We start from the raw sequence: 14,539 nt of genomic DNA on the forward strand, positions 1-14,539 counted from the left end.
ACAACAGACCAGACAGAGGTTAACAAAAAAGTACTTTATTTTTTTTTTACACGTCAGTTTGATTCATGTCCCGAAAAATAATGCACACTTAAAAACTAGTGCATGTATACAAATATAAAATAATGATAATAATGCATACTTACAAATGATATAAATATGTAACAGCACAGTAATGTACTCAATGGTTTAACAGCGTATGTTCTGAGACGGCTTGTCTCCCTAACGGCACCTTATTCCACTTATAGAATAGCAGAATGAGTTGCCATTTGGGACACAACCCCCAGTGAAAATGAGTAGCATGAGTCCATAGACAGAATATATTACTAAGGTATTTGAGGCTTGAGACTTGTTGATCAGCCTGACTAACCCAACACCTTATTGACACTTGTTGATCAGCCTGACTAACCCAACATCTTATTGAGACTTGCTGATCAGCCTGACTAACCCAACATCTTATTGAGACTTGCTGATCAGCCTGACTAACCCAACATCTTATTGAGACTTGCTGATCAGCCTGACTAACCCAACATCTTATTGAGACTTGTTGATCAGCCTGACTAACCCAACACCTTATTGAGACTTGTTGATCAGCCTGACTAACCCAACACCTTATTGAGACTTGCTGATCAGCCTGCCTAACCCAACATCTTATTGAGACTTGTTGATCAGCCTGACTAACCCAACATCTTATTGAGACTTGTTGATCCCAACACCTTATTGAGACTTGTTGATCAGCCTGACTAACCCAACACCTTATTGAGACTTGTTGATCAGCCTGACTAACCCAACATCTTATTGAGACTTGTTGATCAGCCTGACTAACCCAACACCTTATTGAGACTTGTTGATCAGCCTGACTAACCCAACATCTTATTGAGACTTGTTGATCAGCCTGCCTAACCCATCACCTTATTGAGACTTGTTGATCAGCCTGCCTAACCAAACATCTTATTGAGACTTGTTGATCAGCCTGCCTAACCCAACATCTTATTGAGACTTGTTGATCAGCCTGCCTAACCCAACACCTTATTGAGACTTGTTGATCCCAACACCTTATTGAGACTTGTTGATCAGCCTGACTAACCCAACATCTTATTGAGACTTGTTGATCCCAACACCTTATTGACACTTGTTGATCAGCCTGACTAACCCAACACCTCATTGACACTTGTTGATCAGCCTGACTAACCCAATAGCGTATGGCTCAAAAGGTTCAATAGCACCTACTAACCAACAGATAAAGTGCCAACAAGGAAAAAGTGGTCTCTGCTGAACGCAGAAGGCTACAGTCATATGATCCTATATTTGGCCCAAATGACACCCTGTTCCCTATAAAGTGCGCTACTTTTGAACTGGTCATTTAGGGTGCCATTTGGGATTTAGCCAGAAGGATATAATAATGTGACATATTTAAATAAAGCAGGTTTAAAGTGCCAGGTCTCTCCCTAGTAGTTACATTCATTTAAATAACTAGCAGGTTTAGACTAGTTACTGGTTACAGACAACAGGTCTCTCCCTAGACTAGTTACTGGTTACAGACAACAGGTCTCTCCCTAGACTAGTTACTGGTTACAGACAACAGGTCTCTCCCTAGACTAGTTACTGGTTACAGACAACAGGTCTCTCCCTAGACTAGTTACTAGGTTACAGACAACAGACTGCTGGTTAACGCAGACTAGGGTTACAAGAGAAGTGTGGTGTAGGATGCCGTTTGAGGTGTGGCACTATGGAAGAGCAGCACTATGGAAAGCTGGGAGGTCAAGGGTTAAAGGCCATCCAGGCAGAGGTCAAGGGTGGGTGACCTCACTCTCTTTAACAGTACTCAACATAGAGGGGGGCGGGATCTGACTGATGGGACAGGTTTCAACGTCTGTGATTGGCGTCGTCTGTGATTGGACAGATATCCATTCACTCACTCCCTGTAGGGAATAACATTGCACTGTCTGTCAAATAAATATTCAACCTAGTCCACCCGGTTCTATTGGAGAGAACAGATCAGAACATTCCGGTTCCGTTGGAGAGAACAGATCAGAACATTCCGGTTCCGTTGGAGAGAACAAATCAGAACATTCTGGTTCCCTTGGAAAGAACAGATGAAAACATTCCAGTTCTGTTGGAAGGAACACACCAGAACATTCTGGTTCCGTTGGGGAGAACAAATCAGAATATTCTGATTCTTTCCTCTGATGGAAATAAAGGCAAACTGGGGCAGAGACGAAAACAAAAAGGACTCTTTTATAGTCTCTTAACAGAGTACATCTTCAAAAGCACACAATGCCCATTTAAAAATAAAATAAACCTAGCTGCTATTCTGAGTCTGATTGACGGAGGAGAGCAGATCTGATGGCCTTCTGACTTCCCACAACGGCAAGCCGGAGCGGACAAATTCTGCACGATGAAGGGAATCTTGAAAACATCCAGACAACCGTTCAAAGGAGAGTTGAACAAACAGAGTTTGGGAGAAACAGTAAGAGTTGTTGGAAGGGATTTGTCCTGGAGAAGTTTTTAGTTAAGGGAGGGAGGGAGGAGTAACAGGAGTGATGGAGGGAGGAGTAACAGGAGGGATTTGTCCTGGAGAAGTCTTTAGTTAAGGGAGGGAGGGAGGAGTAACAGGAGGGATTTGTCCTGGAGAAGTCTTTAGTTAAGGGAGGGAGGAGTAACAGGAGGGATTTGTCCTGGAGAAGTCTTTAGTTAAGGGAGGGATTTGTCCTGGAGAAGTCTTTAGTTAAGGGAGGAGTAACAGGAGGGATTTGTCCTGGAGAAGTCTTTAGTTAAGGGAGGGAGGAGTAACAGGAGGGATTTGTCCTGGAGAAGTCTTTAGTTAAGGGAGGGAGGGAGGAGTAACAGGAGGGATTTGTCCTGGAGAAGTCTTTAGTTAAGGGAGTGATGGAGGGAGGAGTAACAGGAGGGATTTGTCCTGGAAAGTCTTTAGTTAAGGGAGGGAGGGAGGAGTAACAGGAGGGATTTGTCCTGGAGAAGTCTTTAGTTAAGGGAGGGAGGGAGGAGTAACAGGAGGGATTTGTCCTGGAGAAGTCTTTAGTTAAGGGAGGGAGGGAGGAGTAACAGGAGGGATTTGTCCTGGAGAAGTCTTTAGTTAAGGGAGTGATGGAGGGAGGAGTAACAGGAGGGATTTGTCCTGGAGAAGTCTTTAGTTAAGGGAGTGATGGAGGGAGGAGTAACAGGAGGGATTTGTCCTGGAGAAGTCTTTAGTTAAGGGAGTGATGGAGGGAGGAGTAACAGGAGGGATTTGTCCTGGAGAAGTCTTTAGTTAAGGGAGGGAGGGAGGAGTAACAGGAGGGATTTGTCCTGGAGAAGTCTTTAGTTAAGGGAGGGAGGAGTAACAGGAGGGATTTGTCCTGGAGAAGTCTTTAGTTAAGGGAGGGAGGGAGGAGTAACAGGAGGGATTTGTCCTGGAGAAGTCTTTAGTTAAGGGAGGGAGGAGTAACAGGAGGGATTTGTCCTGGAGAAGTCTTTAGTTAAGGGAGGGAGGAGGAGTAACAGGAGGGATTTGTCCTGGAGAAGTCTTTAGTTAAGGGAGGGAGGGAGGAGTAACAGGAGGGATTTGTCCTGGAGAAGTCTTTAGTTAAGGGAGGGAGGGAGGAGTAACAGGAGGGATTTGTCCTGGAGAAGTCTTTAGTTAAGGAGGGAGGAGTAACAGGAGGGATTTGTCCTGGAGAAGTCTTTAGTTAAGGGAGGGAGGGAGGAGTAACAGGAGGGATTTGTCCTGGAGAAGTCTTTAGTTAAGGGAGGGAGGGAGGAGTAACAGGAGGGATTTGTTCTGGAGAAGTCTTTAGTTAAGGGAGGGAGGAGTAACAGGAGGGATTTGTCCTGGAGAAGTCTTTAGTTAAGGGAGGGAGGAGTAACAGGAGGGATTTGTTCTGGAGAAGTCTTTAGTTAAGGGAGGGAGGGAGGAGTAACAGGAGGGATTTGTTCTGGAGAAGTCTTTAGTTAAGGGAGGGAGGAGTAACAGGAGGGATTTGTCCTGGAGAAGTCTTTAGTTAAGGGAGGGAGGGAGGAGTAACAGGAGGGATTTGTTCTGGAGAAGTCTTTAGTTAAGGGAGGGAGGAGTAACAGGAGGGATTTGTCCTGGAGAAGTCTTTAGTTAAAGGAGTGATGGAGGGAGGAGTAACAGGAGGGATTTGTCCTGGAGAAGTCTTTAGTTAAGGGAGGGAGGAGTAACAGGAGGGGATTTGTCCTGGAGAAGTCTTTAGTTAAGTGAGGGAGGGAGGAGTAACAGGAGGGATTTGTTCTGGAGAAGTCTTTAGTTAAGTGATGGAGGAGTAACAGGAGGGATTTGTTCTGGAGAAGTCTTTAGTTAAGGGAGGGAGGAGTAACAGGAGGGATTTGTTCTGGAGAAGTCTTTAGTTAAGGGAGGGAGGGAGGAGTAACAGGAGGGATTTGTACTGGAGAAGTCTTTAGTTAAGGGAGAGAGGGAGGAGTAAACAGGAGGGAGGAGTAACAGGAGGGATTTGTCCTGGAGAAGTCTTTAGTTAAGGGAGGGAGGGAGGAGTAACAGGAGGGATTTGTCCTGGAGAAGTCTTTAGTTAAGGGAGGGAGGGAGGAGTAACAGGAGGGATTTGTTCTGGAGAAGTCTTTTGTCCTGAGAAGTTAAGGGAGGGAGGAGTAACAGGAGGGATTTGTCCTGGAGAAGTCTTTAGTTAAGGGAGGGAGGAGTAACAGGAGGGATTTGTTCTGGAGAAGTCTTTAGTTAAGGGAGGGAGGAGTAACAGGAGGGATTTGTTCTGGAGAAGTCTTTAGTTAAGGGAGGGAGGAGTAACAGGAGGGATTTGTCCTGGAGAAGTCTTTAGTTAAGGGAGGGAGGGAGTAACAGGAGGGATTTGTTCTGGAGAAGTCTTTAGTTAAGGGAGGGAGGAGTAACAGGAGGGATTTGTTCTGGAGAAGTCTTTAGTTAAGGGAGGGAGGAGTAACAGGAGGGATTTGTCCTGGAGAAGTCTTTAGTTAAGGGAGGGAGGAGTAACAGGAGGGATTTGTCCTGGAGAAGTCTTTAGTTAAGGGAGGGAGGGAGGAGTAACAGGAGGGATTTGTTCTGGAGAAGTCTTTAGTTAAGGGAGGGAGGAGTAACAGGAGGGATTTGTTCTGGAGAAGTCTTTAGTTAAGGGAGGGAGGGAGGAGTAACAGGAGGGATTTGTTCTGGAGAAGTCTTTAGTTAAGGGAGAGAGGGAGGAGTAAACAGGAGGGAGGAGTAACAGGAGGGATTTGTTCTGGAGAAGTCTTTAGTTAAGGGAGAGAGGGAGGAGTAAACAGGAGGGAGGAGTAACAGGAGGGATTTGTTCTGGAGAAGTCTTTAGTTAAGGGAGAGAGGGAGGGAGTAAACAGGAGGGAGGAGTAACAGGAGGGATTTGTTCTGGAGAAGTCTTTAGTTAAGGGAGAGAGGGAGGAGTAAACAGGAGGGAGGAGTAACAGGAGGGATTTGTCCTGGAGAAGTCTTTAGTTAAGGGAGGGAGGGAGGAGTAACAGGAGGGATTTGTCCTGGAGAAGTCTTTAGTTAAGTGAGGGAGGGAGGAGTAACAGGAGGGATTTGTTCTGGAGAAGTCTTTAGTTAAGGGAGGGAGGGAGGAGTAACAGGAGGGATTTGTTCTGGAGAAGTCTTTAGTTAAGGGAGGGAGGAGTAACAGGAGGGATTTGTCCTGGAGAAGTCTTTAGTTAAGGGAGGGAGGAGTAACAGGAGGGATTTGTTCTGGAGAAGTCTTTAGTTAAGGGAGGGAGGAGTAACAGGAGGGATTTGTCCTGGAGAAGTCTTTAGTTAAAGGAGTGATGGAGGGAGGAGTAACAGGAGGGATTTGTCCTGGAGAAGTCTTTAGTTAAGGGAGGGAGGAGTAACAGGAGGGATTTGTCCTGGAGAAGTCTTTAGTTAAGTGAGGGAGGGAGGAGTAACAGGAGGGATTTGTTCTGGAGAAGTCTTTAGTTAAGTGATGGAGGAGTAACAGGAGGGATTTGTTCTGGAGAAGTCTTTAGTTAAGGGAGGGAGGAGTAACAGGAGGGATTTGTTCTGGAGAAGTCTTTAGTTAAGGGAGGGAGGGAGGAGTAACAGGAGGGATTTGTACTGGAGAAGTCTTTAGTTAAGGGAGAGAGGGAGGAGTAACAGGAGGGATTTGTCCTGGAGAAGTCTTTAGTTAAGGGAGTGATGGAGGGAGGAGTAACAGGAGGGATTTGTCCTGGAGAAGTCTTTAGTTAAGGGAGTGATGGAGGGAGGAGTAACAGGAGGGATTTGTCCTGGAGAAGTCTTTAGTTAAGGGAGAGAGGGAGGAGTAAACAGGAGGGATTTGTCCTGGAGAAGTCTTTAGTTAAGGAGGGAGAAGAGGAGGGAGAAGAGGAGGGAGAAGAGGAGGGAGAAGAGGAGGGAGAAGAGGAGGGAGAAGAGGAGGGAGAAGAGGAGGGAGAAGAGGAGGGAGAAGAGGAGGGAGAAGAGGAGGGAGGGGTGGAGGGAGAAGAGGAGGGAGAAGAGGAGGGAGAAGAGGAGGGGAGAAGAGGAGGGAGAAGAGGAGAGGAGAAGAGGAGGGGAGAAGAGGAGGGAGGGGTGGAGGGAGAAGAGGAGGGAGAAGAGGAGGGAGAAGAGGAGGGAGAAGAGGAGGGAGAAGAGGAGGGAGAAGAGGAGGGAGAAGAGGAGGGAGAAGAGGAGGGAGAAGAGGAGGGAGGGGTGGAGGGAGAAGAGGAGGAGGGATGGAGGGAGAAGAGGAGGGAGGGATGGATGGGAGGAGAAGAGGAGGGAGAAGAGGAGGAGAAGAGGAGGGAGGGATGGAGGGAGAAGAGGAGGAGGGATGGAGGGAGAAGAGGAGGGAGGGATGGATGGAGAAGAGGAGGGAGGATGGAGGGAGAAGAGGAGGGAGGGATGGAGGGAGAAGAGGAGGGAGGATGGAGGGAGAAGAGGAGGGAGAGATGGAGGGAGAAGAGGAGGGAGGGGTGGAGGGAGAAGAGGAGGGAGAGATGGAGGAGAAGAGGAGGGAGGGGGAGGGAGAAGAGGAGGGAGAGATGGAGGAGAAGAGGAGGAGGGATGGATGGAGAAGAGGAGGGAGGGATGGAGGGAGAAGAGGAGGGAGGGATGGAGGGAGAAGAGAGAGGGAGGGATGGAGGGAGAAGAGGAGGGAGAGATGGAGGGAGAAGAGGAGGGAGGGGTGGAGGGAGAAGAGGAGGGAGGGATGGAGGGAAAGAGGAGGGAGAGATGGGAGGGAGAAGAGGAGGGAGGATGGATGGAGAAGAGGAGGGAGGGATGGAGGGAGAAGGGAGGAGGGATGGAGGGGAGAAGAGGAGGGGGAGGGATGGAGGGAGAAGAGGAGGGAGAGATGGAGGGAGAAGAGGAGGGAGGGGTGGAGGGAGAAAGAGGAGGGAGAGATGGAGGGAGAAGAGGAGGGAGGGGTGGAGGGAGAAGAGGAGGGAGGGGTGGAGGGAGAAGAGGAGGGAGGGATGGAGGGAGAAGAGGAGGGAGAGATGGAGGGAGAAGAGGAGGGAGGGGTGGAGGGAGAAGAGGAGGGAGAGATGGAGGGAGAAGAGGAGGGAGGGGTGGAGGGAGAAGAGGAGGGAGAGATGGAGGGAGAAGAGGAGGGAGGGATGGATGGAGAAGAGAGGGAGGGATGGAGGGAGAAGAGGAGGGAGGGATGGGAGGGAGAAGAGGAGGGAGGGATGGAGGGAGAAGAGGAGGAGAGATGGAGGAGAAGAGGGAGGGAGGGGTGGAGGGAGAAGAGGAGGGAGGGATGGAGGGAGAAGAGGAGGGAGAGATGGAGGGGAGAAGAGGAGGGAGGGATGGATGGAGAAGAGGAGGGAGGGATGGAGGGAGAAGAGGAGGGAGGGATGGAGGGAGAAGAGGAGGGAGGGATGGAGGAGAAGAGGAGGGAGAGATGGAGGGAGAAGAGGAGGGAGGGGTGGAGGGAGAAGAGGAGGGAGAGATGGAGGGAGAAGAGGAGGGAGGGGTGGAGGAGAAGAGGAGGGAGGGTGGAGGGAGAAGAGGAGGAGGGGTGGAGGGAGAGAGTGAGGAGAGATGGAGGGAGAAGAGGAGGGAGGGGTGGAGGGAGAAGAGGAGGGAGGGTGGAGGGAGAAGAGGAGGGAGGGGTGGAGGGAGAAGAGGAGGAGGGTGGAGGGAGAAGAGGAGGGAGGGTGGAGGGAGAAGAGGAGGGAGGGGGTGGAGGGAGAAGAGGAGGAGGGGTGGAGGGAGAAGAGGAGGAGGGGTGGAGGGAGAAGAGGAGGGAGGGGTGGAGGGGAGAAGAGGGAGGGAGGGGTGGAGGGAGAAGAGGAGGGAGGGGTGGAGGGAGAAGAGGAGGGAGAGATGGATGGATGGAGGGAGAAGAGGATGGAGGGAGAAGAGGAGGGAGGGATGGATGGATGGATGGAGGGAGAAGAGGAGGGAGGGATGGATGGATGGATGGATGGAGAAGAGGAGGGAGGGATGGATGGATGGAGGGAGAAGAGGAGGGAGGGATGGATGGAGGGAGAAGAGGAGGGAGGGATGGATGGATGGAGGGAGAAGAGGAGGGAGGGATGGATGGAGGGAGAAGAGGAGGGAGGGAGGGATGGATGGATGGATGGATGGAGGGAGGGAGGGAGGGAGAGATGGATGGATGGATGGATGGAGGGAGAAGAGGAGGGAGGAGAAGAGGGAGAAGAGGAGGGAGGGATGGATGGAGAAGAGGAGGGAGGGGTGGAGGGAGAAGAGGAGGAGAGATGGATGGATGGAGGGAGAAGAGGATGGAGGGAGAAGAGGAGGGAGGGATGGATGGATGGATGGAGGGAGAAGAGGAGGGGGAGGGATGGATGGATGGATGGATGGAGAAGAGGAGGGAGGGATGGATGGATGGAGGGAGAAGAGGAGGGAGGGATGGATGGAGGAGAAGAGGAGGGAGGATGGATGGATGGAGGGAGAGAAGAGGAGGGAGGGATGGATGGAGGAGAAGAGGAGGGAGGATGGATGGATGGATGGATGGATGGATGGATGGAGGGAGGGAGGGAGGGAGAGATGGATGGATGGATGGATGGAGGGAGAAGAGGAGGGAGGGAGAAGAGGAGGGAGGGAGAAGAGGAGGGAGGGAGAAGTGGAGGGAGGGATGGATGGATGGATGGAGGAGAAGAGGAGGGAGGATGGATGGATGGATGGATGGAGAAGAGGAGGGAGGGATGGATGGATGGAGGGAGAAGAGGAGGGGAGGGATGGATGGAGGGAAAGAGGAGGAGGGATGGATGGATGGAGGGAGAAGAGGAGGAGGGATGGATGGATGGAGGGAGAAGAGGAGGGAGGGATGGATGGATGGATGGAGGGAGGAGAGATGGAGGGAGAAGAGGAGGAGAAGAGGAGGGAGGGATGGAGGGAGAAGAGGAGGGAGGAGGGAGAAGAGGAGGGAGGGATGGAGGGAGAAGAGGAGGGAGGGATGGAGGAAGAGGAGGGAGGGATGGAGGGAGAAGAGGAGGGAGGATGGAGGGAGAAGAAGAGGAGGGATGGATGGAGAAGAGGAGGGAGAAGAGGAGGGGAGGGATGGAGGGAAGAGGGAGGGAGGGATGGAGGGAGAAGAGGAGGGAGAGAAGAGGGAGAAGAGGAGGGAGGGATGGAGGGAGAAGAGGAGGGAGGGATGGAGGGAGAAGAGGAGGGAGGGATGGAGGGAGAAGAGGAGGGAGGGATGGAGGGAGAAGAGGAGGGAGGGATGGATGGAGAAGAGGAGGGAGGGATGGAGGGAGAAGAGGAGGGAGATGGAGGGAGGGGTGGAGGGAGGGGTGGAGGGAGAAGAGGAGGAGGGATGGAGGGAGAAGAGGAGGGAGGATGGAGGGAGAAGAGGAGGGAGGGATGGAGAGGAGAAGAGGAGGGAGAGATGGAGGGAGGGAGGGAGGGTGGAGGGAGAAGAGGAGGGAGGGATGGAGGGAGAAGAGGAGGGAGGGATGGAGGGAGAAGAGGAGGGAGGGATGGAGGGAGAAGAGGAGGAGAGATGGAGGGAGAAGAGGAGGGAGGGTGGAGGGAGAAGAGGAGGGAGGGATGGAGGGAGAAGAGGAGGGAGAGATGGAGGGAGAAGAGGAGGGAGGGATGGATGGAGAAGAGGAGGGAGGGATGGAGGGAGAAGAGGAGGGAGGGATGGAGGGAGAAGAGGAGGGAGGGATGGAGGGAGAAGAGGAGGGAGATGGAGGGAGAAGAGGGAGGGAGGGAGGGAGAAGAGGAGGGAGAGATGGAGGGATGGAGGGAGAAGAGGAGGGAGAGATGGAGGGAGAGAGGAGGGAGGGATGGATGGAGAAGAGGAGGGAGGGATGGAGGGGAGAAGAGGGAGGATGGAGGGAGAAGAGGAGGGAGGGATGGAGGAGAAGAGGAGGGAGAGATGGAGGGAGAAGAGGAGGGAGGGGAGGGAGAAGAGAGGGAGGGATGGAGGGAGAAGAGGAGGGAGAGATGGAGGGAGGGATGGATGGAGAAGAGGAGGGAGGGATGGAGGGAGAAGAGGAGGGAGGGATGGAGGGAGAAGAGGAGGGAGGGATGGAGGGAGAAGAGGAGGGAGAGATGGAGGGAGAAGAGGAGGAGAGATGGAGGGAGAAGAGGAGGGAGGGATGGAGGGAGAAGAGGAGGGAGAGATGGAGGGAGAAGAGGAGGGAGGGGTGGAGGGAGAGAGGAGGGAGGGGTGGAGGGAGAAGAGGAGGGAGGGATGGAGGGAGAAGAGGAGGGAGAGATGGAGGGAGAAGAGGAGGGAGGGGTGGAGGGAGAAGAGGAGGGAGAAGAGGAGGGAGAAGAGGAGGGAGAGAGGATGGAGGAGGAGGGAGAGGAGGGAGGGGTGGAGGGAGAAGAGGAGGGAGAGATGGAGGGAGAAGAGGAGGGGGAGGATGGAGGGAGAAGAGGGGGATGGGAGGGAGGAGGGAGGGAGAAGAGGAGGGAGAAGAGGAGGGAGGGATGGAGGAGGGAGGGATGGAGGGAGAAGAGGAGGGAGGGATGGAGGGAGAAGAGGAGGGAGGGATGGATGGAGAAGAGGAGGGAGGGATGGAGGGAGAAGAGGAGGGAGGGATGGAGGGAGAAGAGGGAGGGAGGGATGGAGGGAGAAGAGGAGGGAGAGATGGAGGGAGAAGAGGAGGAGGGGTGGAGGGGAGAAGAGGAGGGATGGAGGGAGAGGAGGGAGGGGTGGAGGGAGAAGAGGAGGGAGAGATGGAGGAGAAGGGAGGGAATGGAGGAGAAGAGGAGGGAGGGATGGAGGGAGAGGGAGGGATGGAGGGAGAAGAGGAGGGAGGGATGGAGGGAGAAGAGGGAGAGATGGAGGGAGGGATGGAGGGAGGGAAGAGGAGGGAGGGATGGAGGGAGAAGAGGAGGGAGAGATGGAGGAGAAGAGGAGAGGGATGGATGGAGAAGAGGAGGGAGGGATGGAGGGAGAAGAGGAGGGAGGGATGGAGGGAGAAGAGGAGGGAGGGATGGAGATGGAGGGAGATGGAGGGAGAAGAGGAGGGAGGGGAGGGAGGAGGGAGAAGAGGGAGAGGAGGGGATGGAGGGAGAAGAGGAGGAGGGAGGGAGAAGGAGGGAGGGATGGAGGAGAAGAGGAGGGAGAGATGGAGGGAGAAGAGGAGGGAGGGGTGGAGGGAGAAGAGGAGGGATGAGATGGAGGGAGAAGAGAGAGGGGTGGAGGGAGAAGAGGAGGGAGAGATGGAGGGAGAAGAGGAGGGAGGATGGATGGAGAAGGAGGGATGGAGGGAGAAGGAGGGAGGGATGGAGGGAAGAGGAGGGAGGGATGGAGGGAGAAGAGGGAGAGATGGAGGGAGAAGAGGAGGGAGGGGTGGAGGGAGGAGGAGGAATGGAGGGAGAAGAGGAGGGAGATGGAGGGAGAAGAGGAGGGAGGGATGGATGGAGAAGAGGAGGGAGGGATGGAGGGAGAAGAGGAGGGAGGGATGGAGGGAGAAGAGGAGGGAGGGATGGAGGGAGAGGAGGGAGAGATGGGGGAGGGGAGGGAGGGGTGGAGGGAGAAGAGGAGGGAGAGATGGAGGAGAAGAGAGGGAGGGGGTGGAGGGAGAAGAGGAGGGAGGGGTGGAGGGAGAAGAGGAGGGAGGGGTGGAGGGAGAAGAGGAGGGAGAGATGGAGGGAGAAGAGGAGGGAGGGGAGGGAGAAGAGGAGGAGGGGGTGGAGGGAGAAGAGGAGGGAGGGAGGGAGAAGAGGGAGGGAGGGTGGAGGGAGAAGAGGAGGGAGGGGGTGGAGGGAAAGAGGAGGGAGGGGTGGAGGGAGAAGAGGAGGGAGGGGTGGAGGGAGAAGAGGAGGGAGGGATGGAGGGAGAAGAGGAGGGAGGGATGGAGGGAGAAGAGGAGGGAGGGGTGGAGGGAGAAGAGGAGGGAGGGGTGGAGGGAGAAGAGGAGGGAGAGATGGATGGATGGAGGGAGAAGAGGATGGAGGGAGAAGAGGAGGGAGGATGGATGGATGGATGGAGGGAGAAGGAGGGGGATGGATGGATGGATGGGAGAAGAGGAGGGAGGGATGGATGGATGGAGAGAAGGGAGGGAGGGATGGATGGAGGGAGAGGAGGGAGGGATGGATGGATGGAGGGAGAAGAGGAGGGAGGGATGGATGGAGGGAGAAGAGGAGGGGGAGGGATGGATGGATGGATGGATGGAGGGAGGGAGGGAGGGAGAGATGGATGGATGGATGGAGGGAGAAGAGGAGGGAGGAGAAGAGGGAGAAGGGAGGGAGGGATGGATGGAGAAGAGGAGGGAGGGGTGGAGGGAGAAGAGGAGGGAGAGATGGATGGATGGAGGGAGAAGAGGATGGAGGGAGAAGAGGAGGGAGGGATGGATGGATGGATGGAGGGAGAAGGAGGGAGGGAGGATGGATGGATGGAGAAGAGGAGGGAGGAGGATGGATGGAGGGAGAAGAGGAGGGAGGGATGGATGGAGGGAGAGGAGGGACGACGAGAGGGATGGATGGATGGAGGGAGAAGAGGAGGGAGGGATGGATGGAGGGAGAAGAGGAGGGAGGGATGGATGGATGGATGGATGGATGGATGGAGGAGGGAGGGAGGGAGGATGGATGGATGGATGGAGGGAGAAGAGGAGGGGGGATGGAGGGAGGGATGGATGGATGGATGGAGAGAAGGAGGGAGGGATGGATGGATGGATGGATGGAGAAGAGAGGGAGGGATGGATGGATGGAGGGAGAAGAGGAGGGAGGGATGGATGGAGGGAGAAGGAGGAGGGATGGATGGATGGAGGGAGAAGAGGAGGAGGGATGGATGGATGGAGGGAGAAGAGGAGGGAGGGATGGATGGATGGATGGAGGGAGGAGAGGATGGAGGAGAAGAGGAGGGAGAAGAGGAGGGAGGGATGGAGGAGGGAGAAGAGGAGGGAGAAGAGGGGATGGAGGGAGAAGAGGGAGAAGAGGAGGGAGAAGAGGATGGAGGGAGAAGAGGAGGGGATGGAGGGAGAAGAGGAGGGATGGATGGAGGGAGAAGAGGAGGGAGGGATGGAGGGAGAAGAGGAGGGAGATGGAGGGAGAGGATGGAGGGAGAAGGAGGAGGAGGGATGAGGAGAAGGAGGGAGGGATGGAGGGAGAGAGGAGGGAGGGATGGAGGAGGGGAGGGATGGAGGGAGAAGAGGAGGGAGGGATGGAGGGAGAAGAGGAGGGAGGGATGGAGGGAGAAGAGGAGGGAGGGATGGAGGGAGAAGAGGGAGGGATGGAGGAGGGAGAGGGGAGGGATGGAGGGAGAAGAGGAGGGAGGGATGGAGGGAGAAGGTGGAGGAGGGATGGAGGAGAAGAGGAGGGAGGGATGGAGGGAGAAGAGGAGGGAGAGATGGAGGGAGGGGGAGGGAGGGTGGAGGGAGAAGAGGAGGGAGGGATGGAGGAGAAGAGGAGGGAGGGATGGAGGGAGAAGAGGAGGGAGGGATGGAGGGAGAAGGGAGGGAGGGATGGAGGGAGGAGGAGGGAGGGGTGGAGGGAGAAGAGGAGGGAGAGATGGAGGGAGAAGAGGAGGGAGGGATGGAGGGAGAAGAGGAGGGATGGATGATGGAGGGAGAAGGAGGGAGGAGAGGGATGGAGGGAGAAGAGGAGGGAGGGATGGAGGGAGAAAGAGAGGGAGGGATGGAGGGAGAAGAGGAGGGAGGGATGGAGGGAGAAGAGGAGGGAGGATGGAGGGAGAAGAGGAGGGAGGGATGGAGGGGAGAAGAGGAGGGAGGGATGGAGGGAGAAGAGGAGGGAGGGGGAGAAGAGGAGGGAGGATGGAGGAGAGGAGGGAGGGATGGAGGGAGAAGAGGAGGGAGGGATGGAGGGAGAAGAGGAGGGAGGATGGAGGGAGAAGAGGGAGGGAGGGATGGAGGGAGAAGAGGAGGGAGGGATGGAGGAGAAGAGGAGGGAGGGATGGAGGGAGAAGAGGAGGGAGGGATGGAGGAGAAGAGGAGGGAGGGATGGAGGGAAGAGGAGGGATGGAGGGAGAAGAGGAGGAGGGATGGAGGGAGAAGAGGAGGGAGGGATGGAGGAGAAGAGGAGGGAGGGATGGAGGGAGAAGAGGAGGGAGGGATGGAGGGAGAAGAGGAGGGAGGGATGGAGGGAGAAGAGGAGGGAGGGAGAGGAGGGAGGGATGGAGGGAGAAGAGGAGGATGGGGG

The 14,539-nt window shown here is 54.6% G+C and overlaps 1 long non-coding RNA gene across 1 annotated transcript; it reads right to left on the reverse strand.

The window, feature by feature from the left end:
• Positions 1 to 19: 19 nt before the first annotated feature.
• On the reverse strand, positions 20 to 1,004 carry LOC124026382. Its single transcript, XR_006837281.1, has 2 exons — positions 714 to 1,004; positions 20 to 608 (listed from the first exon to the last, which is right to left on the reverse strand). It is a non-coding gene; the product is annotated as an uncharacterized LOC124026382 (long non-coding RNA).
• Positions 1,005 to 14,539: the final 13,535 nt, after the last annotated feature.

The sequence above is a fragment of the Oncorhynchus gorbuscha genome, unplaced genomic scaffold, assembly GCF_021184085.1.
Source record: "Oncorhynchus gorbuscha isolate QuinsamMale2020 ecotype Even-year unplaced genomic scaffold, OgorEven_v1.0 Un_scaffold_2712, whole genome shotgun sequence".
NCBI lineage: Eukaryota > Metazoa > Chordata > Actinopteri > Salmoniformes > Salmonidae > Oncorhynchus > Oncorhynchus gorbuscha.